Source organism: Hylobates moloch, unplaced genomic scaffold, assembly GCF_009828535.3.
Source record: "Hylobates moloch isolate HMO894 unplaced genomic scaffold, HMol_V3 SCAFFOLD_10, whole genome shotgun sequence".
Taxonomy (NCBI): Eukaryota; Metazoa; Chordata; class Mammalia; order Primates; family Hylobatidae; genus Hylobates; species Hylobates moloch.
Window position 1 is genome coordinate 75,419,355 of NW_026652285.1, and position 25,015 is coordinate 75,444,369.

The 25,015-nt window shown below is 35.5% G+C and overlaps 1 long non-coding RNA gene across 2 annotated transcripts in view; it reads right to left on the reverse strand.

Moving 5' to 3' along the window:
- Positions 1 to 25,015, reverse strand: part of LOC131384475 (uncharacterized) — a 123,059-nt gene that overhangs the window by 87,829 nt on the left and 10,215 nt on the right. Inside the window, exons 1-2 of one of the 2 annotated variants that reach the window (XR_009215364.1) lie at positions 5,972 to 6,056; positions 4,147 to 4,219 (exon numbers count right to left, since the gene is read on the reverse strand). The exons of the other annotated variant lie outside the window; for it this stretch is intronic. This is a non-coding gene — a long non-coding RNA (uncharacterized LOC131384475). Of the gene's footprint in view, positions 1 to 4,146; positions 4,220 to 5,971; positions 6,057 to 25,015 lie in introns of those variants that run through there. 2 annotated transcript variants of the gene reach the window in all.

The window sequence follows — 25,015 nt, forward strand, 5'->3', positions numbered from 1 at the left end:
TAAGTTTTCTATTGCAGATAAAACTATTTTTAACCAGAGGAAAAAAATTCCTTGAGTTTGTGTTATTTCAGTGGCTAGGATGCTAGAAATTATTCATATAGTTTATACTCCCCACCAAACCTCAAAACTTAATAACTATTGGGTACTATGCTTAGAACTGGATCATTCATATCCCAAACCTCTGCATCATTCAATATACCTAGGTAACAAACATGCACATGTATCTCTGAATCTAAAATAAAAGTTGAAAAAAAAAACTTACCTTAAAATCTATGCTATCTGGCTGCTCTGACTTTTGAAGATTTTTTAAAATTCCAAAACACGGTAAATAAAACATTTAGAACTGACACTACGTACTCCATTTAGAAAATGAGATCAGTGACAGAGACGAGACAGTCTGACTTAAATGTGCTACAGACTTTCAACATTTCTTTGCTCCCCAGCCAGAACTAGAAGTTTCACAAGTCTAAGCAATTTATTTGTTTAAAAAATAGTCTTCTGTACTACAAGGCTACAGTAACCAACACAGCATGGTACTGGTACCACAACAGAGACATAGATCAATGGAACAGAACAGAGCCCTCAGAAATAATGCTGCATATCTACAACTATCTGATCTTTGACAAACCTGACAAAAACAAGCAATGGCAAAAGGATTCCCAATTTAATAAATGATGCTGGGAAAACTGGCTAGCCATGTGTAGAAAGCTAAAACTGGGTCCCTTCCTTACGCCTTATACAAAAATTAATTCAAGATGGATTAAAGACTTACATGTTAGACCTAAAACCATAAAAACCCTAGAAGAAAGCCTAGGCAATACCATTCAGGACATAGGCATGGGCAAGGACTTCATGCCTAAAACACCAAAAGCAATGGCAACGAAAGCCAAAATTGACAAATGGGATCTAATTAAACTAAAGAGCTTCTGCACAGCAAAAGAAACTACCATCAGAGTGAACAGGCAACCTACAGAATGGGAGAAAATTTTTGCAACCTACTCATCTGACAAAGGGCTAATATCCAGAATCTACAATGAACTCAAACAAATTTACAAGAAAAAAACAAACAACCCCATCAAAAAGTGGGTGAAGGACGTGAACAGACACTTCTCAAAAGAAGACATTTATGCAGCCAAAAAACACATGAAAAAATGCTCATCATCACTGGCCATCAGAGAAATGCAAATCAAAACCACAGTGAGATAGCATCTCACACCAGTTAGAATGGCCATCATTAAAAAGTCAGGAAACAACAGGTGCTGGAGAGGATGTGGAGAAATAGGAACACTTTTACACAGTTGGTGGGACTGTCAACTAGTTCAACCATTGTGGAAGTCAGTGTGGTGATTCCTCAGGGATCTAAAACTAGAAATACCATTTGACCCAGCCATCCCATTACTGGGTATATACCCAAAGGACTATAAATCATGCTGCTATAAAGACACATGCACACGTATGTTTATTGTGGCACTATTCCCAATAGCAAAGACTTGGAACCAACCCAAATGTCCAACAACGATAGACTGGATTAAGAAAATGTGGCACATATACACCATGGAATACTATGCAGCCATGAAAAATGATGAGTTCATGTCCTTTGTAGGGACATGGATGAAACTGGAAAACATCATTCTCAGTAAACTATTGCAAGTTCAAAAAACCAAACACCGCATGTTCTCACTCATAGGTGAGAACTGAACAATGAGAATTCATGGACACAGGAAGGGGAACATCACACTCCGGGGACTGTTGTGGGCTGGGGGGTGGGGAGGGACAGCATTAGGAGATATACCTAATGCTAAATGACGAGTTAATGGGTGCAGCAAACCAACATGGCACATGGATACATATGTAACAAACCTGCACATTGTGAACATGTACCCTAAAACCTAAAGTATAATAATAATAAAAAATAAAAAATAAATAAAAGGTCTTTAAATTTTTTTGACAGCAAAAAAAAAAATAGTCTTCTGAAACTCCAAAACCAATAAGCCATCTTTCCCCATAATTTTTGTTTACTACTTACTATTTCTGTATGTGAATAAAAGATATTTATATCAATATTTTAGTTGATTAAAGAAGATTGAGTTCAATGTAATTTGTAATACAATTTATTTATTTATTAAATTTTGATAATTATCTCTTGGATATTATAAACATAATTGTTTCACAATCTCAGATTAGATTTGGCAACATGCTGAATTTATGCATATTATCAGCACAGGGAAATATGTCAACAAGGATTCCCTCAGTAATGTTGAGTGAATAAGGAAGAGCTCAGCACGGAATCCCAGACCCTTGGTATACCACCAGAAATGTGAAGAACCACTCACTGGAGATGCTGGTGGAGGGGCCCAACTCCTACTTATGGAGGCCCAGACTTTTGTCCCTTTCAGACCTGTTGAGCCCCCTGGCCTGCGAGGACTGGATCTGCCCAGGTTCATGTGCCTTGGGAATGCCACCCAAAACAGGTGGTAAATTCCATCTACTCATATTAGAAAATGGTACATATATGTGAACATAAGAAATGTGCAGGACTTAAACAGCCCTTTGTGTCTTGAAAAACCTCTTATAAGCTAACTATACAAGAACTCCTTAAATTCAATTAGAGATACACAAATAAATAAATGACTTCCATTGTGACAAGGTCTTCTAGAAATCTTGGCAGATAACTATGTTGTAATATTTATTTTTTGCACATATTTTCTGCCTGTTTTAAGCTAGACAATATTTATTAGTTATTTGATTTCTCCTCCATTTGAAGACAAGTACAAGCGTTCACTTGCAAAAACTAACAATTATTTATATTTAATTATTTTATGGAAAAATAATCCAAAAAACTCTACAAATAAAGTCATAAAAAGTTTTATAGACAAGATTTTGGCAAGAATGTAGTCTTACTTCTTTGTCAGTAACACTCAGTCCTACTCCATCCATTAAACACTACCCGATTAAAAATTTGTCAGTCCTGGCAATCTAAGTCTCTGCTTAAGAAGCTTCTGAGTGGAAACTGCTCTTCCCCCATGTCAGATATTTTTCCATATTCAGAAATCTTCTAAGTGTAGGACATATTTTATATATTGAAACGAAACTCTAATGACTTAATTTTATTAATAACTTATAATCATCCTTTATGCAATGTATCTGAAGCAATGTAGAATAATACATGCAAAAGCAGTGTTAAAGATGGTTCACGCCTGTAATCCCAGCATTTTGGGAGCCCGAGGCAGGTGGATCGCCTGAGGTCAGGAGTTCAAGACAAGCCTGGCCAACATGGTGAAACCCCGTCTCTACTAAAAATACAAAAATTAGCCAGGCATGGTGGCAGGTGTCTGTAATCTCAGTTACTCGGGAGGCTGAGGCAGGAGAATTGCTGAAACCCGGGAGGCAGAGGTTGCAGTGAGCCGAGATTGTGCCGTTGCGCTCCAGCCTGGGTGACAACAGTGAGACTCTGTCTCCGGTTAAAAAAAAAAAAACTGTCACAAAGAAATAAATGTAACACATTCCAGTGTGTCAACCTATGCTCTGCACAAAACTTTGTTCTATATTTGTATTTTAATGTATCACTTACACTCATCGTGAAAATGTCCCTTCTAATCAAAAAGAGAAATCAGAAGAGATATATAGCTATTTGCATCACTAAATCATGCAATAGAAGAAACTGTAATGCAACAGGCACAGACCATAAAGTCAGAGCATAATGAGATATTTAAGACTTCTGATAAGAAGAAGTAGAATGACATTGTTAGATCTATGTTTTGTTAGAGGCACTACAAAGGAAGGCAGAAGCCAGCAACTTCTTTGCTTGATTTTGAAATAAAAAGGTTAGAAAAATTTAAAAAGATATATATATATAGTTATGAGAAGCCTATATCAACATCACAAAGGCAATTTTAAGTTTCAAGAGCAAAAATAAATGGTCAATCAATAATATTTGATAAAAGCATGTGTGCATGTATGTATGGACACATAGATATATACACAAATACACAACTATATATATACATATATACACATATATACACACACAAATACTATTTTCCTAATATGCCGATTAATTTTGGAGTAGTTTTTAATTGTTTAGTAGTATTTAAACATACACATACTTACCCACATTGAGAAACAACAATAAATCATCATACCTACTGTAAAACAGTTTGGTTTAAGTCTAACTTCAGTAATTCACTAGTTATAGTATCTGGGGCAAGTCACCTATTTTCTGAAATAAATAAATAATAAATATATTTTACTCAGTTAAAAGATGAACTATGTTTATATGGTTGACTTAAATACTGGAAACTTGAAGGCTGTTTGCTTTGTTAGAAAATACTTTCTTCTCTAACAGATACTTTTGTAGATCATGAAAATTATTGAAAACAGGTATATTTCTTCTTTAACACATATCTTTATGCCTTTTGGTTGCAGTATGTTCAAAACTATTTAAGGCAGTTTACAAATTAAAATATGACAAGATAAAAACAAATTTTAAATAGTAAAAAAACTGAAACAAAAATGTGGTACAAATAAAAAAATTAGATGGATGGCATAAATTAATTTAGAAGGCAAAATACCATGAAATCTTATATACCTGGAACAATTTATTTAATATTTGGTCCTAAGATTTCTAGAAGCCACATGGGGAAAAAATATTTCTGTGACTATCATGTCAATCAAAAGTTACTAAAAACTGTAGCAATTATCCTCTTTACAGATACCATATAAATAATTTCTCCTTCAGACTATAATACAGAGACATACTCATTGTGCGATGATGAGCATAATGTTTTCATCTTAAACATAGTGATAATATCCATTAAGTTTCTTATAAATGTATTCCTTCAATGTGAACAAAGCTAAGCCCATCATTTTCACGAGGCCAATACGATGTAGTTCAGGTTAATCTCTGAAGAATTACCCTATTGTCCATATATAGATGCTAAAGCAATGGCTCTTAAACTTCTTTTGACAGTGACCAAAAATAATAAAACTATTTTACATTGTTGAAGCACAGAAAACAATATCCTCGATTTATGCAGTATTTGGAAACTATTTGTATTTATAATTGTGGAAATACAGTTATTTGCAAATGTTCAGTAAAAATTTGTTTTCTTTTATAACTGGACACAATTGGAGACACTGGTTCTTTTTACCAAGGGTTTAAATGGAATGACGTATTTTCAGATAGGCTCAGATTGCTTTGAGGAATTAAAGTTGACTTTATAGAACCAATAAAAAGCCACTTGGATAGACTGGCCTGATACCCTGTATACATGGTTCCTTTACAGGGTTCCTGACCTGTGGTGAGTAAAGAATGTCACTTGCTGACAGGACCAGGAACCTCAAGTTACTTTGGGACCTTGAGAAAACAGAAATTCAACCAATTCATATAGGTATTTATAGACAGTCTGATGGCAATTCTTTGGCTTGGCTTCCCAGCCTCAAGGGGCTTTTGAAAATCGAATCTGAAATTCCTTACAAAAGTTCGAGCAAAGCCAATTTTTAAAAGCTTATATGACCAGTCACTCTTTTTGCTGCACTTTATGCAAATAATCAGGATGAGGATTTTAAGACTAAAATCTATTTTGCAAATAAATTGGTCCTATTGTGATTTGTTTTTGATAGAAATGAGAAACTGGAAAAAGAAAAATTATGTCTCAAAATAAAACTATAGTACATATGTTATTAGATTCTAGCTTTCTTCATTAATTTTGAGTTTTTATTATTTGCCTGCAATTTAGACTTAATTCTGATTTCTTCTCTGGCTGCAAGTCTCCGAGCTAATGTTTCCATTTTCTCCCCATTTTTCTGACTTAAAATCATTTAAATTAAAACTACTTTTTTTCTGCAGCCCCACAAACTGAATCTAGACAACTTGATATGAATTTTGGAAAAAAATCACCATAGCAACTTAATACATGAACATCCTTCATGGCTGTTGATGTCTAGAATACTCAGAAAGTTCACTACAGACCTGATGCAAACTGTAGACCAGGACAAATCTGTCAGATTGCCACTATCTGCTGTCACTTCATCTGAAGGTTCTTCAAGCCCAACGTCTAAAAATCTTGATTGGGCTGCCTTCTAAATGAAAAAACTGAGTTTACAGTTTGTTCTACCCATTAAACTTTATTTTTATTTTGTTTCCATAGAAATGCTTCACTATATATCTGATTATTCAAATCACAAAGAGGCCTGACTTTGGTGGAAGCCCATCTGAAACACCACTGCCTGAAATGAGACACAACTAGTAATTGTTTAACTGGACTGGCCTGTTATTAAGACTGAGAGACTGGTTCAATAGCATATAAGACAATCCACCAACCCATTTCCTGGACTGTAAAACTTCTTGGGGAAGTTTTATACCAGGGAATTTGGGGGCTCAGATAATAATATCCCAAAATGAAGGCTTCAGAAGCTGGTTCAGAAGCAGAAGTTTTTCTCTGACCTTCTATTCTCTTGTCTCTTGAGTTCCGTTTTCTCCTGAGGCCAGCCATAGAAACTAGAACCTCTCTTCCTCAAGGCAGGTCATAGAAACCAGAATGCACATTTCCCCAAAGCCAGTCATAAAGCCAGAAGAATGTTATTTCAATTCTCCCTCTACCTTTCATCGTAAAAATTGGTCATAAAGAAATTATCTGACCCACCTTGTTTGACTGTAAGTCATAAGGCCCCAATTCCAAAGGGAGTCCTTCCCCACAACGAGAAGGAAGGGATGCATGCTCAGACGTCGAGAGTAATTTAGACAGACAGGCCTTTCTAGCCAGGCTGTCATTTGTACATAGCTGTTCATACTTTGTTGAAGCTACGCATAAAAATGGACATCTTCTGTATCTTTGGGTCTTCATTCTGGAGTCCCCTGTGTACCCACATTAAATACATTTGTATGTCTTTTATCCAATGTATCTTTCTTATAAAAGCTGACTTCTCGGCAAACCTTCAGAGACCCAAGGGGAAAGTTTTCCTTGACTCCTACCCATCATGATCTGGTAAAAACATATGTACATATACATTTACACATATCCAGCCAACATAAACTTTAAGAAAAAAAGTTTACAACATTTTATAATATATTCTATTTTATTAAATGTATGCTATCAAATTATATTGATTTTATGAACTACTGATGGGCCAATCACCATGGCATGAAAAATATTGTACAAGATGATATGTAAAAATAGATATAATAAAATCCTGCATAACTGGAATCATTGACAGGTAAGCTATTGAAATATCATAAGAAGGTTGTATTAGTCAAGGTTCTCCAAAGAAGCAGAACCAGTAGATTTATTTATTATGAGGCATTGGCTCACAAGATTGTGGAGGCTGGGAAATTGTTAAACAATCTACTGTCTAAAGGCTGAAGACCAAGGAAGGGTGATGTAATTCAGAATCAGTACAAGGGCAGAAGATAAAGTGAGTTGTCCCAGCTTAAACAGGCAGATAGGAAGTAAAAAGGGATAACTTCCTGCTTCAGCTGCCTTTTGTTGTATTCAGGCCCTGGATGGATTGGGGAGGGAAAACTACTGAGTTCAGAGATTCAAATGCTCATCTCATCCAGAAACGCTCCCATAGATACACACAGAAATAATGTTTAATCTGTGCACTACAGCCAGTCAAGTTGATGTATAAAACTAGCCATCACAAAGGCTATAACTATTCTCTCGAACTAGTCACTGAGCCACAGACTTCAGTGATCAGTTGGGGGTAGGACTGCTTATATTTCTGCCAAACTATACCCTAATTGATTAATGGGCCATTACACACTCTCTTAAATCAAGCCATTGAACATTCGATTCCCTTGTTTCTTCTATCTGCGTGGGATTTCCATTTGATCTCTCCGGGCAGACTTCTGTTCCTTCAGGTTTCACCTCAACTATTGCTTTCTCAGAAACATTTTTTTTTTTTTTTTTGGACAGGACTAAGTAAGTCCTGGTCTCTGTCCCTTCTACCCCTGCTCTCCATTAATTTATATTCTATGTCAGCACAAATATGTTTTTCTCATAGCGTATTATAGTTGAGAGGTGCCTTATTTTCTAGTTTGCTAATTTTTACCCAGATGGAGTTAAAATTGCTCATCAGCTGTTTTAAAGAGATTATCCTGGATTATCCAGATAGACCTAATGTAATCAAAAGGGGACTTTGCATGCAACAGGGGAAGATGGTGATGCCATATGGAAATAATTTGTGTCGTATGAAAAAAAGTTTGTTGTAATTTGTTACAGTAGCAATAGAAAACTAATACATGTTTTGAAAAGGTATGACCATATAAAACACAAACGTAAATTATTAGTTCTATATTTCTAGCTCTCCTTATCCCCAAAATTACCTTAACATAGTCCTAATTAACAGTGCAATGGGTTTGTTCCAATTCTATAAAATTGATTTTTCACAATTAATAGCCTACCACAGAGATATTTCAATACAGTAGACTTTATAACACCCCAAAGAGCATATTTATTCATATTTTAAGCTTCATGTTATATTGCATTTTAAAATACATTTCAAAGGTAGAATTAATGAGAAAAAAACTATTAAATGTTTCATGTTTTTTAAAGTACATTGCCACAATATTTTCACAAGAGGTACCAATTTTTCCTGCCACCAACACTCTACATCAGTTTTGCCACATACTTGATAGTATATTATCACCTTTGATTTTTAATGTTGCAAATTAATAGATAATAAAATGATACCTATATGAAGTTCTAATAATTTACTTTTCTGTATTAATAAGTGAAGATGTTCATAGTTTTATATGATTTTTGTGGACTTAACAATTACTTTATGAGTTTCCTATTGATGTTCTTTTCTCATTTTCAAACTGCTCATATTCTCTCCTTGAAGATTAACTTCAAGGATATTTGCATTATTAGCAATTCTTGTGAGTAACGGTCCATTTTTCATTCTTTGATTATAGAGTGGATATCAAAGGGAAAAATCCATTTGTTCCACACATTATGAAGATAGCTTATTCATCCATATTTAGCATTCAAAAATTATTTAACAGATAGACTTTGTGAATTGATTAACAATAAACATAATAAACTAAAAATTACCATTGTCAAAAAGAGTAGCTAAAAAATAAACCACTTTGCTTAGTTTATATATTTGCTTTATTTTGTTTATTTCTTTATTTTTTAAACCAAAGCCACTGAAACAGAAAAAGCCCTCAGGTTATGCATGGATAACTATCATTTGTATATTTTGCCTTGTTAACTCACTGTGATTAATAATTGGAAATAAAGGGAATTATTCATATTTGGAACCATTTATTAAGCACTCCATATGTCAGACACTATGGTGAGTTCTGGAAAAGTCAGCAACAAATAATACAGTCTCTCAAGTCATTCAGTTTGGAGTGAAAAACAAAATATAAATTTTAAATTGAGTCATATCACAAGTTTTCAACTGCGAAATATGTGCATGATGCCATTATTTTAAATTGGAGATGCTTGACTTGGGAATAAAAAACGTGATTTTAGAATTAAGTTTTAAAGAATAAGAATCAGGCCAGGCATGGTGGCTCATGCCTGTAATCCCAGCACTTTGGGAGGCCAAGGTCGGCAGATCTACTGAGGTCAGGAGTTCGTGACCAGCCTGGCAAACATGGTGAAACTCTGTCTCTATTAAAAAAACACACACACACACAAATTAGCCGGGTGTGGTGGCACGCACCTGTAATCCCAGCTACCTGGAAGGCTGAGGCACGGGAATCACTTAAACCCGGGAGGCGGAGGTTGCAGTGAGCCAAGATTACACCACTGCACTCCAGCCTGTGTGGACAGAGTGAGACTCCGTTTCAAAAAAATTAAAAAAAGAATAAGAATCAGAATCAGAAAGAACTTAAAGAGACTGAAGGCAATTCCAGACAGAGGAACCAGCAGGAGAAGAAAACGCAGCAGCATGAGAAAGAGTCATGACTGACAAACCACAAGATTTTAACATGTCTGGAGTTCAGTGTATGTGTGAGGGAAGTATAGGAATGGAGCCGGAAGCATTTAGAAGTTTTCAGGCCCGGCACGGTGGCTCACGCTTGTAATCCCAGCACTTCGGGAGGCCGAGGCGGGCGGATCACGAGGTCAGGAGATCAAGACCACGGTGAAACCCCGTCTCTACTAAAAATACAAAAAATTAGCCGGGCGTGGTGGCGGGAGCCTGTAGTCCCAGCTACTCGGAGAGGCTGAGGCAGGAGAATGGCGTGAACCCGGGAGGCAGAGCTTGCAGTGAGCCGAGATTGCGCTACTGCACTCCAGCCTGGGCGACAGAGGGAGACTCCGTCTCAAAAAAAAAAAAAAAAAGAAGTTTTCAGATCATTTATATCCTCATATGCAAAGAACAAAATTAAATTTTTATTCTATGGGTTTTGTGAAAGGTTTTAATCCTTATAAGCAGGAGAATGTCATATCAGATTTGATTAGGATATACTAATTTGGTAACAATGTATAGACATGTTTTGAGTAGGAATCTTTGGACATAGACTAGAAAAGATGTCTCTGGCTGCAGTGAGCTGAGATCACAGCACTGTACTCCAGCCTGGGTGACAAAGAGGACCCTGTCCCAAAGGGGAAACAAAACAAAACAAAAAGAATGCCTTTGAATTAAGTAGTGACATACTGAGGCCTCTTACCTCTTAAAACATATTTCAGAAGTGCTGAAGTCACTAGTAGATCTATAAATACAGTGACCATATAATTTATTGTTCAAACTGAGATACTTTGCAGCATAAAAAGGATATTATTAATAATTACAACAGATTGACAGGCATACACTAAAACTTTTCTGGGTAGGTTAACACGGTTATTTTATCTCTAATGACTTCATCTATCATTTAAGATCCAGCAGGAAATGTATCCACTTTCTGTTCATGAATAAAATACCTGGAGAGTTAAGGCACTGAAGACACAACAGAGGGGAGAGTCAAATGAATAGCCTTCAGGTAGGTTAATTTACATGATGCTTTGGGGAAGACTCCTAAGCACAGCAAAGAATCTGAAAGCAGTAGCATTGGAAGCAGTGTTTCAGCTGCTCTGATCAGATGGCTGTAGGGCCTGCACTTTCTGATCCTGTGTGAGACTCCATCCCATTCTTGTTGGAGCTATCTGGGGCAGAGGGAATAATACTTATTTCTTACCTGAGCAGATGTTGCATATTCAAATAAATGGATATAAGTCATTTTCATTTGCAGCACAAGGAAATTAGGAAAAGATGTTTCCTCAGGATTTAAACTTTTAAGAAACAAACTAAATTTGATACCTCTTGTGAGCCTGGCTTCCTAAATTCAGTTACCTATCTCTATCATTTGAATAACACATGGCCCTGTCAGCGAGGAAAACAGAGTATTTATTGGTACCTAATCTGTCCTCTCTGGACACCTAGATCCTAACAGCAGGGTGTCATTTGAACTTACAATCTGTGATTAAGATAGCAACAATTGAAAGGATTATCTTACTTTATAGAAGCAACACAATGTTTAGTTGAGAATAACAAATCCACACTATTTAATGGTTTAATTGTACATAACAAATAACATTGTACACAATAAATAAAATGTATGTAATATGCTAAAAATGTTATCTTGAAAAAAATGTATATCTTTATTCACAAAGTTTATCAAATAGTAACCTTAAACAGCTAGATAGTTATATTTAGGTAGATAAGTACAGATATACGCACATACATAGACACGCATACATATAGAAATATACACAACAAATAAGTGTTTGTATACAACATCCATTAATGTAATCTCTTTAGTCCTACTTTCCTTAAGGAATGGCAAAAGATATAGAAAAATATTGTTAAAAGGAATGCCTACGGCTAATTTTCTCTGTATTCCTTGATCAACTTCTGTATTCCAATAAGCAGAAGAGAATGATACAAATAATATACTCTTATTATCTTTTTTGATTTTTGCTTCCTTTATTTATGTCTCTTATTTTCCTAACTAGAAGTAATTTCAAAACATATGAATTATTCAACTTTGAAGATATTGTTACTGGGAAGTGCAAGAATCCTCAGTTCTTTGTCTTACTTGGAGAAAGCATTCTCCCAAGGGACTGATGTAGCTAAAAAGAGAATTTACTAAAAGAATATCGAGCAGAGACAGTACATTAAAAGGACAGTACACTCTGCAAAGATGAAGCAGAGCTGGCTGCTGAATGGAGTGATCCAACAACTTGCGGGTTCTGCATTGGGTTTTTATTATGTCGGACTTTAAAAAATTCCCGCCTCTGTCTTAAGCTTCCACCTTTTTCCTTTGTTAGTTTACCCACTCCTGTCTTAAGTCTTCGCCTTGTTCCCATCTAGCTCCCCCACCAGGCTTGTGAGACTTGCCCTTACTACCGCTGTGCATGTGCAGGCTGGTGCTGGATTCAAATCCTTCCTCCGGCAGTGTTGCTCATTACTGCCACTCCAGGAAGACGGTATAGTGGTTAAATTGTACTTATTAGGCTTGCCTAGATCTTTGGCATTTCTTCTTTGCCCTCCTTATCAGCAAGTAGCTACATTCTGACAGGTTAATTCCAGAGTGAGTAATTACTGGACATCTTAATAGGCATTCCTTCCTGCATAGGCATTTCCCTCCCCTCCCCTCTGTTCATATTGAGCATGCCTGTTTCCTGCTGGTTGATGGGGTGTGAGATTCCCCAGACCTCCCATTTCTCAGTGGCTCCCCTCTCCTGCTCATGCCTGCCTCTCTGCCTACTCTAACAAATAGCACGATACCAACATGTAATATGCTGAATGGACAATCAATTCAGTTTAACAGGATTAAATTGAATTGAAATAATAACAGCAGATTGCTTTACCCCATGTTCTTAAAGATCGTAACCTTCTTCTTTTTTTTTTTTTTTTTTTTCAGTGGGAAAGCATTGTTGCTCACATCCTTACAAAAATCCCTTCAACATAACATTTTTTCATCTATCAGATTTCTTGTAAAAATGGAGTCATTTAATATAGGTGATCTGTTTTCTATAAATTTCTTCTTTCATCACTCTGTAAATTCGTCATTCATTTCCTTTTCTTCTGAGCAAACACTTATTGAATAACCAGCTATGTGCTAGGTTAAGCAATGGACATAAAAAGACTGACACTAAGAGGTCACAGAGGAGCAGGGGAGAAAGACCTTTTAACAATGTGTAGTATAGGTAATGGAAAACAAGTACCCTTGCACAAAATACAAAAGGTAATTACCATTATTGAGGGCCTGCTATTTGCTAGAGATTACACAAATCTCATTACAGTCAAGGAGGTGAGTACAATGCCTTTTGGGAGTAAAAGGAAGAAAATGATTAATTCATCTGATGGAGTTAGGAAAAGCTTCAGAGAGTAACTTTTATTGGAGAAGAGTCTTGAAGAAAGGCTTGAAATTCAGCAAACAGACAATGAATAGAGGAACAACATGAAGAAAGCGTATCATGTGAAGATTCTGATATCCTGTGTGAGAGTTTATAAAACAATGTCTTTGATTTCAGAAATATCATTAAGAAAGTAGGTGAGAAGAGGTTCTGTATAAATTATTATTATACTGAATTATATGTGTTTGGTTACTGGCAACGATGAGAATTCTCTCCATACCATGATGTATTATAGAGATGCCTTCTTCTCCCAATTCATAAATACATTAACAGGATGTTCTACCCTATTATCTAAAACTAAAGTAATTTAAAATTAAAGACAAACACTGTTCTAATAAAAGTCTACCAAAGAATCCTGTGCAAATTATTGTATTCATGACTTATTTAAATATATACATATGTGCATATGTGTGAATTAATATACATATATGTGTATATAGGTATGTATTTAAAAAGAGTGAAAAAATGACAATAAATACAGGAACATTCGCTAAGAAATCTCCATATTATATACAGAGAGAGGAATAAATAGACTTTTTTTTAAAGAGGCAATACTCTCTATGCGACTTTTGATGTAAAAATTATTATTAAGTATAATTGAATTTTACAGGTGGAAATAAGACAGGTGAAATAGGGGAATTCGTTCCATTTCAAATAAGGGTTTTCTTCACAACTGGGGATGCTAATTTAAAATTTTCCTTTAAACTTAAGAAATTTAACTACAAACATCTTGAGACATTGATGTTTTTAAGTGTTGTACTTTTCCTTTATTTGATCATTCATTTTTAGACAGTATTGATTGATACTTTGTTACTTCAGATGCATAAATTAGCACTAACACCTCATCCTACCACACCTTCTGTGCTTTTTCAGTTTTATTACATTCTTAGATGTTGTTTGTATTAAAACAAATAAATTAAGCAACCACTTTCTGTCTGAGTCAGTTCAGCCTGCTTTAACAAAATACCACAGACTGAGTGGCTTAAATGACACACATTTATTTCTTACAGTTCCAGAGGCCAAAAATCTGAGGTCAGGATGTAGGCACATTTGAGTTCTTGATAAATATTTTGGTTTACAGATGGTCGCCTTCTCATTATATCTTTAAATACCAGAGAGGAGAGAGGCATCAAGCTAGTTTTCACCTGTTCTCATCTTATAAGGGCACTAATTCAGTTAAAGAGGGCTTCACCCTCATCATCTAATTGACACAGGGTTTTCTCAGGCACTTTGTCAACCAGGGATCTCCACAGCCAGCAATATGCCCCTACCACCAAGGCCTCACTCAGCCCTGGGTCTGCCACTGGAGACGCCCTGCCCACTTGGTTCACCTGTGTTAGAGCTTGTTCCCACGTTCAGCAGTTCCTGAACTCTTGTCCTGGGTCCAAAAAGAATGAAGATACATGGCCGGGTGTGGTGGCTCACACCTGTAATCCCAACACTTTGGGAGGCTGAGGCAGGCGGATCACAAGGTCAGGAGTTCAAGACCAGCCTGACCAACATGGTGAAACCCCATCTCTACTAAAAATACAAACATTAGCCAGGCATGGTGGCCTGTGCCTGTAATCCCAGCTACTCAGGAGGATGAAGCAGGGGGTAAAAAAAAAAAAAAAAAATGAGGATACACTGACAATTTGAAGGGCGAGTATGGGTGGAGAAGACTTTTATTAAGCTGTGGAACAGCTCTCAGCAGAAAGCAGGGGTGGGATCCCGCACCCTTGCAGTCAAGTGGTTTCTCTCCCAATGTGGCTAGGTCCAGGTCTTTGTATGGACTCAGAATGAGGAGTGCATGCTGATTGGTTTGTTAGAATGCAAAAATGGTTAAAGCAAAGACAGTACTCAAAGGTGGGCACGGCATGTAGAAAGCCAATTAGGAAAGGGTCAGTATATAATACAGGTGAAGGATGGGGATCCATCAGAGAAAAGCACGTCAAAGGGGAAGACATGTTCTCAGTCTGGTCCATGGATTTACCCAGAACTTGTAGCCAGGCTTTACACCATCTTCACCTTGAAGATCAGGTTTCACTGGGGACCTACCCTTATCTGCCTAGCCATTCGTTTGTCTCCTGTTGCTGTCATAATGACCTCCCAAAGGTCCCACCTCCTAATATCATCACTTTGAAATTAGAATTTTGACATTAATTTGGGGGTGAATGGAAACATTTAGTCCATAATGCCTTCTATAATATAATTATAATTATTCTTTAATGGTGATTCTATAGTTAAAAGGTTTTAATGTTGACCACCAGCAAACTTTTGATGTTTCTTCTCCATTGCAAATAAATTTAAATGTTTTAAGATTTATCTTCATTTAAGTATTATGTATACACACAAAAATGCGAAAATTCTAAGTACACAATTGATGAATATTTACCACCTAGATCAAAAAATACAGCACCAGAGCTGTCTTTGTTTCCCTTCTAGTCAATACAATCTTTCCAAAGAAACCAATCTTCCAGTTTCTATTACCAAAAACTTACTTCTCCTATACTTCTATTTTATGCTAATGGATTCATACAATATCAGGCTTATCTTCATTTGATATTACGTCTGTAAGATAGATCAATTTACAGTGTACAGCAGTACATATAATTACATTTTCTGACAATTCCAGAGTTTGTGTATACATTCTGTTGTTTATGGGCTATTTTAACTCTAAGACACTTGTGAATGATGTTCCAACAGTCAACATTTTACACATATGTACACATTTATTTTGTGTCTATGTCTGAGAATGGAATTGCTGGATCACAGATTTCACAAGTGTTAACCGTTAACAAGTTTGTTTGTTTGTTTTAAAAGATGAGCCATTACCTATCTAAATTCCTAATAATACCATGTCAGAGTTCCAGGGGTGATGTCAGCAAGGTGGTGGAATAGGAAGCCCTAGACCTCATTTTCCCATGGCAACACTGATTAAATGATACATGGAGCAATTTCCTTTGTGAGAAATCTTGAAACCAGATGAGAGGTTCCTGTACCACTAGGCTTTTGCAAAACTAGCTGTACCAAAGGTAGGAGGAAAACTCATGGCTCTCATTTGCCAGAGTCCCTCCCCCTACCACAGGTGATGTCATCGATATCACACTTCCCACCTCTTAACTTCTCCATAGAGACGGAAAGAGAAGACTAGAATGTGTCTATGTTTAGGATTTTGTGGGACTCTCAAAGCACTGTTTTCTGTCTTGTCTGAATCTAAGCATTGACAAAAAATTGTACCATATTTGAGATCACTGAGAGCAAAAGCAATGGTTTAAGTTATTAAATATTTACTAACAATTGCTTCTCTCCCTGGTTCAGAATGAAGTGAGTTGGAGAAAAATCCCCAACTCCTGGCTTTACTCTAGGGAGAGAAATAGTTGGAGCATGCATCGAAACGCATAGCTTTTGGGGAGGCTGCCTAAGGGACTTGTTTCTGTGTTGCCTGACTTGGGCCATGTATAGGGCCTGGCATACTCTAGATGCCTGGAGACTGCTGAGAACAAAAACAGATCTGGGTATCTTGATGCTACTCCAGAGGACCCAAAATACAGTAGAAAGAGGCTGATATCACTTGGCAGTTTTACCCTCAAGAAGAAAAGGGAAGCATAGAATGTGTATTCAGCATTCTAGCTTTGCAAAGAGCTGACTGAAGAATGGATTTCTGTCTTGCCTGTCTCAGAGCACTATTCAGCACAGTACTGAAATCCTGTCCAGAGCAATTAGGCAAGAAGAGGGAATGAAAGGCATTCAAATGGAAAGGGAAAGGAAGAAGTAGAATTATCTCTGTTTTCAGATAATATGATCTTATATATAAAAATCTTTATTGATTACAACACACACACGTTCAACTAATAAATAAGCTCAGCACAGTTTCAGCTTAAAATAATCAACATCCAAAAGCTAGATGAATTTCTATATACTAACAATCATCCCTCTATAAGGGAAATTAGAAAACAATTTCATTTACTGTGTCATCAAAAAAATGATATACTTAGGAATACACTTAACTAATTAAGTGAAAGATTTACACTGAAAACTAGAAAACTGCTGAAAGAAAATTTAAAAGACCCAAATAAATGAAAATAAATCTCAAGTTAATGGATTGGATTACCTAACACTGTTAAAATGTCTATACTACTCAAAGCAATCTACAGATTCAGTGCAATCCATGTCAAAATCCCAATAGATTTTGGCAATTAAAATAGAAAAGCTTTTCATCATTCAAATAGAAAATACTTTTTTTGTACAGAAAATATAATTCTAAACAGAAAAAAAAAATTTTTAATTCCTGTGAAACCATTAGAAAACCCAAAGAGCCAAAACAAGAGGAACAAAACTGGAGGCATCATACTTCCTGACTTCAAAACATACTATAAAGCTATCAAAATCAAAACAGTATGGTTATGGCCTAAATACAGACATATAGAACTTTGAAACAGAATAGAGAGCTCACAGATAAACCCATGCATATATATTCAACTGATCTTTGACAAGGGTGCTGAGAATACACATTAGGGAAAGGAGAGTCTGTTTTACAAATGATGCTGGGAAAACCACATGCATATGAATGTAACTGGACCCTAGTCTAAGATAATACATAAAATCAACCCAAAATGGCTTGAAGATTTAAATTTAAAATCTGAAACTATAAAACTTCTGGAGAAAACGTAGGAGGAAAACTTTGTAACATTGTTCTTGGCAATGATTTCCTGGATATGAAATCAAAAGCACAGGCCACAAAAGCTAAAATAGACAAATGGGAACATGTCAAACTGAAAAGCTTCTGCACAGAGAAGTAAACAATCCACAGAGTATAAATGCAACCTACAGAATGGGAGAAAATATTTGCAAATAATATATCTCAGATATCTACTAAAGAGCTATTCAAAACATGCAGAAAACTCCTACAATTTAGTGGCAAAAAAAAAAAAACGGATTTTTTAAATGAGCTGAGGACTTGAATAGACGTTTCTGTAATGAACACATACAAATGACCAACATATATATGAAAAAATGTTCAACATCGCCAATCACTAGAGAAATACAATTCAAAATCAAAATGAGATATCACCTCATACCTGTTTAGATGTCCATTAAAAAAAAAAGAAAACATGCAGAAAGGGAAGGAGGGAAGGAGAGGGATGAAGGAAAGAAGAAAGGAAGGGAGGAAAGAAAGAAAATCATTTTTGACAAGATGTGGAGAAATTGGGTCTCCTGGTGGAATGTAAAATGTAAAATGTACAGCTGCTATGGAAATCAGTATGTTTCCTCAAAAAGAATTAAAAATAGAACTACCACATGATTCTGCATCCTACTTCTGGGTATTTATCCAAAATAATTAAAAATAGGATCCCGAAGAGATATTTGCACTCCCGTGTTCAATGGAACATTATTTACAATAGCCAAGAAGTAGAGAAAACCTAATATTCATTGGTAGATGAATTTATTTTTTAAAATATGCCATATGTACAAAAGAATATTATTCTATTCCTCTCTAAAAAAGGGGAAGGAAATCCTTTCATATCTACAAAGTTGAGGAACCTTGAGAACATTATGTTAAGTGAAATAATTCACTCACAGAAGGATAAATACTGCATGATTCTACTTATATGCGGTGTCTAAAGTAGACAAATTCGTAGAAGCAGAAAGTAGAATAGTGGTTTCCAGGGGACAGAGGGAGGAGGAAATAGAGATGTCTGTTAAATGGGTACAGAGTTTCAGTCATACAAGATGAAAATGTTCTAGAGATTCACTCTATCAAAATCCACATATAGTTAGCATTACCGTACTGCACACTTAAACATTTGCTAATAGGATAGATTTCATTCTGTGTGTTTTTCACTACAATTTTAAAAAAGTGTATCCACTATCCCTCATCATTGTCAATACTTAGTATTTTTTTAAGTTATTTTTGTTGGTGTGTACTGTTATTACTATTTTACTTTAACTTTTTGGACCATCTTGTTTATCTCATGGCTTACTGAATTTTAGCTTAGTATGGTGTTATAGCTCCTATATTTTTCTGTTTTACCTACACCCCAGACATTGTCTTTTTTTTGTATTTCCATGAATTATAATTCATAATTATTATATGTAACACATAAAATTTGAATAATAAAAATGATAACAAAATAATTTACCAACAACCCAGCTTAAAAAACCCGGGTTAACCAATAACTTTCCATTCACAATTTCCCCTAATTCCATTCTCCTTTTGTCTTTTACATAGGTAGGTATTTTGGTAAATTTTGTGCTTATTCTTTTGTCTGTATGATTTTATTACAATCCGCAAGAAACTTTCAATATTGTATTGTTTAGTTGTTTGAGATCGGATTTACTTAAATCTATATTTTGATACGTTTAGCAACTGAATATTTTTCAAGCATCCAGTGCCAAAAAACAAGGCATGGAACATTTCAAGTGACATAACATGTTCTTTTGCTCTTTTGAAGTTAACCCTCTCTTCTTTCCTTCAGAATCTGGCAACTATTGATCTGATTTATGTCCCTGTAGTTTTCCCTTCTACAGAATGTAGTTTATGTACAATATAGTGCACAGTCTTTTGTGTCTGGTTTCTTTTACTCAGTATAATGCTTCGGACATGCTTCCACCTTGTTACATGTATTAGTAGTTCATTTTTGCTGCTGAACAGTAATCCTTGTGCATGTGAGTTGCAATTTGTTTAGTATTGCTTAGCAACTGCCATGCTCTCCAATTTATATTTTAGGCCATTACTATTTATGTTTGAATCTAAATACATAGACCCACGATTCCTACCTATACCCCAAAAGTTATTTCTTGCATCATTTTCATTATATATCCATGGATTCAGAATAATTTGATTATTTCCTAGATACATTATCTCACCGGAGGTTTCACAATGGTTATTAAATTAGTAATCTATTGCTGCTTAACAAGTTATCCCGAAACCAAGTGGCTTAATACAATAACCGTTCATAATTGTTCATGAGCCTTTGGTCAGCTGTATGGTTCTACAGAGATAGGCAAAACTGATCACAGCTGAGCTTGCTCAGGTATTTGAGCTCAGCTGCCAGACTGGCTAGAGCTGGCTGCTCTAGGAGGAGATCTCTCTTCAAACTGTAGGGGTTTGTTCACATGGTGGTGGTAGAGTTCCAAAAGTGAGAAGAAAAGTACGCAAACCCACGTGAGCTCTAGGTTGAATTCAGAGTGGAAAATTAAACTCCACTTGTTGATGTGAAAGTCTGTGAAGTATAATTACAAAGGAACATGTTGGATAATTGTGATTATTTTTACAGCCAACCGTAGTTATTATTCTTATTCTGTCATTTCATGGAATTTGTAAATTGGAATTTTATATTCTTTCCCTTATCCATTTATTGTGACCTTGGAATATAGATCATACTGAAAAGGCAGAATGAATGTCTAGTTTTGTGTTTGTGTGTGAGTCCAGAGGGTAGGTCTGTGTGGGTGTTGCGTATGTGTTTTGCGTGCGGGGGTTGTATTTTTCAAGTCAATTTCATAAACAAAGTGTTGGTGCCATAGCAATTTCCAATGCTGACAATGCTTTTGGAGTCTTCTCCCAGATTTGCAGTTATGTCAGGTCTACTTCCAATGATTTGACTCAGTAGGATCTTCCCTTTTTAAGGCATATTTTATTGGTGATTTCTGAATTTCAGCATTCTTTCCTTTTCTGTACATTCCTCAGAGCCTGTTTAGATATTTTACGTGTTAATCTACAAGTGTTTGATATAGTTCATCAGGATGGATGTCAGGCTTGTCCTTTTTGTGTGCTACAATGATTCATTCAGTCAAGAAATACATCCTTAGGTCATTTCTGATAGTAATTTAAATATTCTATTCAGACAACTGCATGTGAACTGTAGCATTGATTATATTATATACATAAAATGTATGCTTTATCCCTAGATGTTGCAGACTTTAAAGATTCAGTTTTTTATTTTGCTATCTGGTAGGTGTCACAAATCAAACCTCTAGAATGGAAAGAAATTGTGAGACAACATAGAATTACAATGTCATATTTTTCACTAGCCACCTACCTCAGCTTTCAGCCCCTGTGGGATATACACAAAGTGCAAACTTTGCAAATAAGGAATAAGAATATATATATATATATATATATTTGCAAGTGGAATGTAACGTGAGGCAAATATGTAATTTTAATTCTCTAGAAATGTAGAAACAATTTAATTTTTCTAAAAATGTAACTAGAAACAGGTGAAATCCATTTTAATAACTTAATTTGCTTGATCCAAAATATATAGGATCAATAATTAATCAACACAGAAAATTATTTTTGAGATATTTTAGTCTTCTTTTTCATGTTCAGTATTTGAAATTGAATGTGTGTTTTAAACTAACAGCACTCCTCACCCTGGAGCCACGTATTAGTGCTCCAATGGCCACATGTAGCGAGTAGTAATTATATCACATAAAACAGTGGAATCTAGAATAAGCATGCATTTTGTATTTCTACAATACCAGTCCACCTTGGGAGTGGAGTTTTAACAGATTCACTTTAAAAATAACAAAAACAACATGAAAAACCCATCATGAAAACAAAACAAATGAACATTACACTTTGTTTTCCAATAGAGCTATTGGTCTTTTTATAGAACCTGATTGTATTATATGGCTACTGTGGTAACCATGTACATAACATAGGTGCACACGTTTCACTTATCTCTGAAGATTATACTCAATACTATAATTTCCACGTTTTCCTGATCATCAAGTACACTTGCATCACTTCATAAAACTGAATTCATTATTCCAAATAATACAGCATAGAAAGAGATGAACATTACTTTCCATTCAAAGGATAGGATTTAGTTACAGACTTGGAAATATTTTAAAGCATACTTTTCTCTAAAATAGTTTCATAGTATGGATCATTGAACATAACAATGAAGGAAAGGTATCACTGTATCACTGTAAACATTTTAGATACAATATGAAGTTTGAAATATTTGTTCATCTTGTCTGCCCAATAAAATACAAGTTTTATTACAAAAGTCAAGGGCCTGTCTGCTAAACACTATAAATTCTTTAGCCCTCAATAGAATGCCATAAACCTGTTGATACAGTTGAGAGAAAAATGGGAATTTGAAAATATAGTTATACTTTACACAGAAGAAATAACACTGTACTGTTGCAGCTTGGCTAATCATATTCTCTAATTAAATTAATAAAATAGAAATAACATATGCGGTCCTCTAACATGAGACCCTTCATTTGACTGAATGCCTCTGTATATCATAAAGGATGAGAAACAAAGTAGAAAAAAATTCTTGATAATTATGTGTAAAAACTATTCTAGGCACATTAAGTGTATCTTTACTAATCGTCACTACAATATATAAAGAAATTATCCTTATCCAATTTCTAGGTAGGGAAACATGCTTTAACTAACTCTTCCAAGGTCACTAAGCAAAAATACAGCGGATTTTCAGGAAGGATGACTCTGATTCTGGTGCCCAAGCATTTCTATTACCACTTAATATATTTTCTTTTATAATTAACTGAACTTACATTTCAAATAAATATTGGGAAAAAAAAAGACTTGTAAAAAGTGGGCACAGTTGGTGCTTCAGAATTGACAGTCAGCAATTTGCAGGCTAATAAATCTAAGAACCCAACTGTTAGTCTCATTGGCAGTAATGGAGCAGCCACTTTAGGTTCTGCATTTTTGGTTAATTAGAACACTTCTCAGGTGGTAAAACTGATAGCCTTCAGCTTGGTATGCTTTAAGGCCACCTGAGGCATGCTGTTATTCAGAAATGCACTGCCTGCCAAATACTACTGATTAATCTACATAATTAGCTTAGCACTATAATTATTGAATTGTCTTCCAAGTAGGATGTAAAAGAAAAATAAAAAACTAAATATATACTTTTAAAATGTTTTGTTTTAGAGTTTCCTTTATCTTTTCAACACTTTAGGAATAACAGAATTTACCGAGTGCCTCTAAATTGAGTTAACAATACAAATATAACATTAACAACAACGACAAAAATAAAGTAACAATTACTGATGTTCCAGTCATGCCAATTAGATCTTTACATCAGTTATCTTGGTTTATTCCTTGAGCCTACTTGATGTTGTGGTAACCACTGTCATTTCAGTTTTCCAGATGAGCAGACTGAATTCAACAGTGTAATAGAACTGCCCTAAATCACACAAACTTTAAACGTTTGGCTGAGATTCCAAACCATATTCTCTCTCTTGCATTCTTATTAATTGTACTTTTAAAGGTGTGAACAGCTTTAAAGTTAGGAATTTCTCTACATAACTACCAACATATTCATTAATAATTTAAGAAAAACAAAGTAAAAAGTATCATCTGCTATTTTGTATATTAATATGAATTATATATATGTGTTTTTTTGTGTTTTTGTTTGTTTGTTTGTTTTTGAGATGGAGTCTTGCTCTGTCTTCCAGGCTAGAGTGCAGTGGTGCCATCTCAGATCACTGCAAACTCTGCCTCCCAGGTTCAAGCGATTCTCCTGCCTCAGCCTCTTGAGTAGCTGGGATTACAAGCACCCACCAACGCACTCGGCTAATTTTTGTATTTTTGGTAGAGACAGGGTTTCACCATGTTGGTTAGGCTGGTCTCGAACTCCTGACCTCAAGTGATCCTCCCACCTCAGCCTCCCAAAGTGCTGGGAGTACAGGCATGAACCACCATGCCTAGTCAATATGAATAAATATTAATTTTGCAAAAAGATGTAGGGTTTTAGGTCATACTGATAACATACTTTAAGTCATTTGTAGTGACATCTTAACTTCAAATGAGGGTGCTGAATGTTTTATTTCAAATAGCATCTTCTGTGATATTCCCCAATGTAGACAATCATTTTTGTCCACCTAAGACAACTAAATCGAAAGCTTCTTATTTGAAGTAACTCATTAAACATCTGAAACATACTTTATTGAATTTATGAAATCCTTTTGAATTCATTTGCTACTTTTACTTATTAACATTTGGGGGTTAACTAGAACTGTAAGCCTGTTGGAGTTTCTATGGCCTGAGAGGAGTAGATAAGCTTCAACATTTTGTATTTAGAGGTTGTATGACTTTTTAAAAAATAATTTTAAAGAAATGTTTCAATCAGTTATTTGTAAAGCATCAGTTATTTGAAAGTGTGCTTTTCAAAGCACACTCTCTCTCAAAAACTATATTAAACAGAAAGAATAGAAGTGTGAAGAAGGCAGGAATCATGGAATAAGTAGTTTACAAGCTGGGCGTGGTGGCTCACGCCTGTAATCTCAGTGTTTTGGGAGGCTAAGGAGTGCTGATCACCATAGGTAAAGAGTTCAATACCAACCTGGCCAAAATGGCAAAACCCTGTCTCTACTAAAAATACAAAAATTAGCCGGGCGTGGTGGTGCATGCCTGTAATCCCAGCTACTCGGGAGGCTGAGGTAGGAGAATCATTTAAACCTGGGAGGCAGAGGTTGTAGTGAGCTGAGATTGTGCCACTGCACCCCAGCCTGGGTGACAGAGACTCCGTCTCAAAAAAAAAAAAAAAAAAAAAAGAGTTTACAATCAGCAAGAGGTGGTTTACAGACTTGACAATGTGTGATTTCTTCTAAACAAATTCATTAAAAATTTTGGCCCTTTTTTCACAAAATGATTCCGTAAGATCAATCTAAAGACATTTTAACTTCAAGAGCAA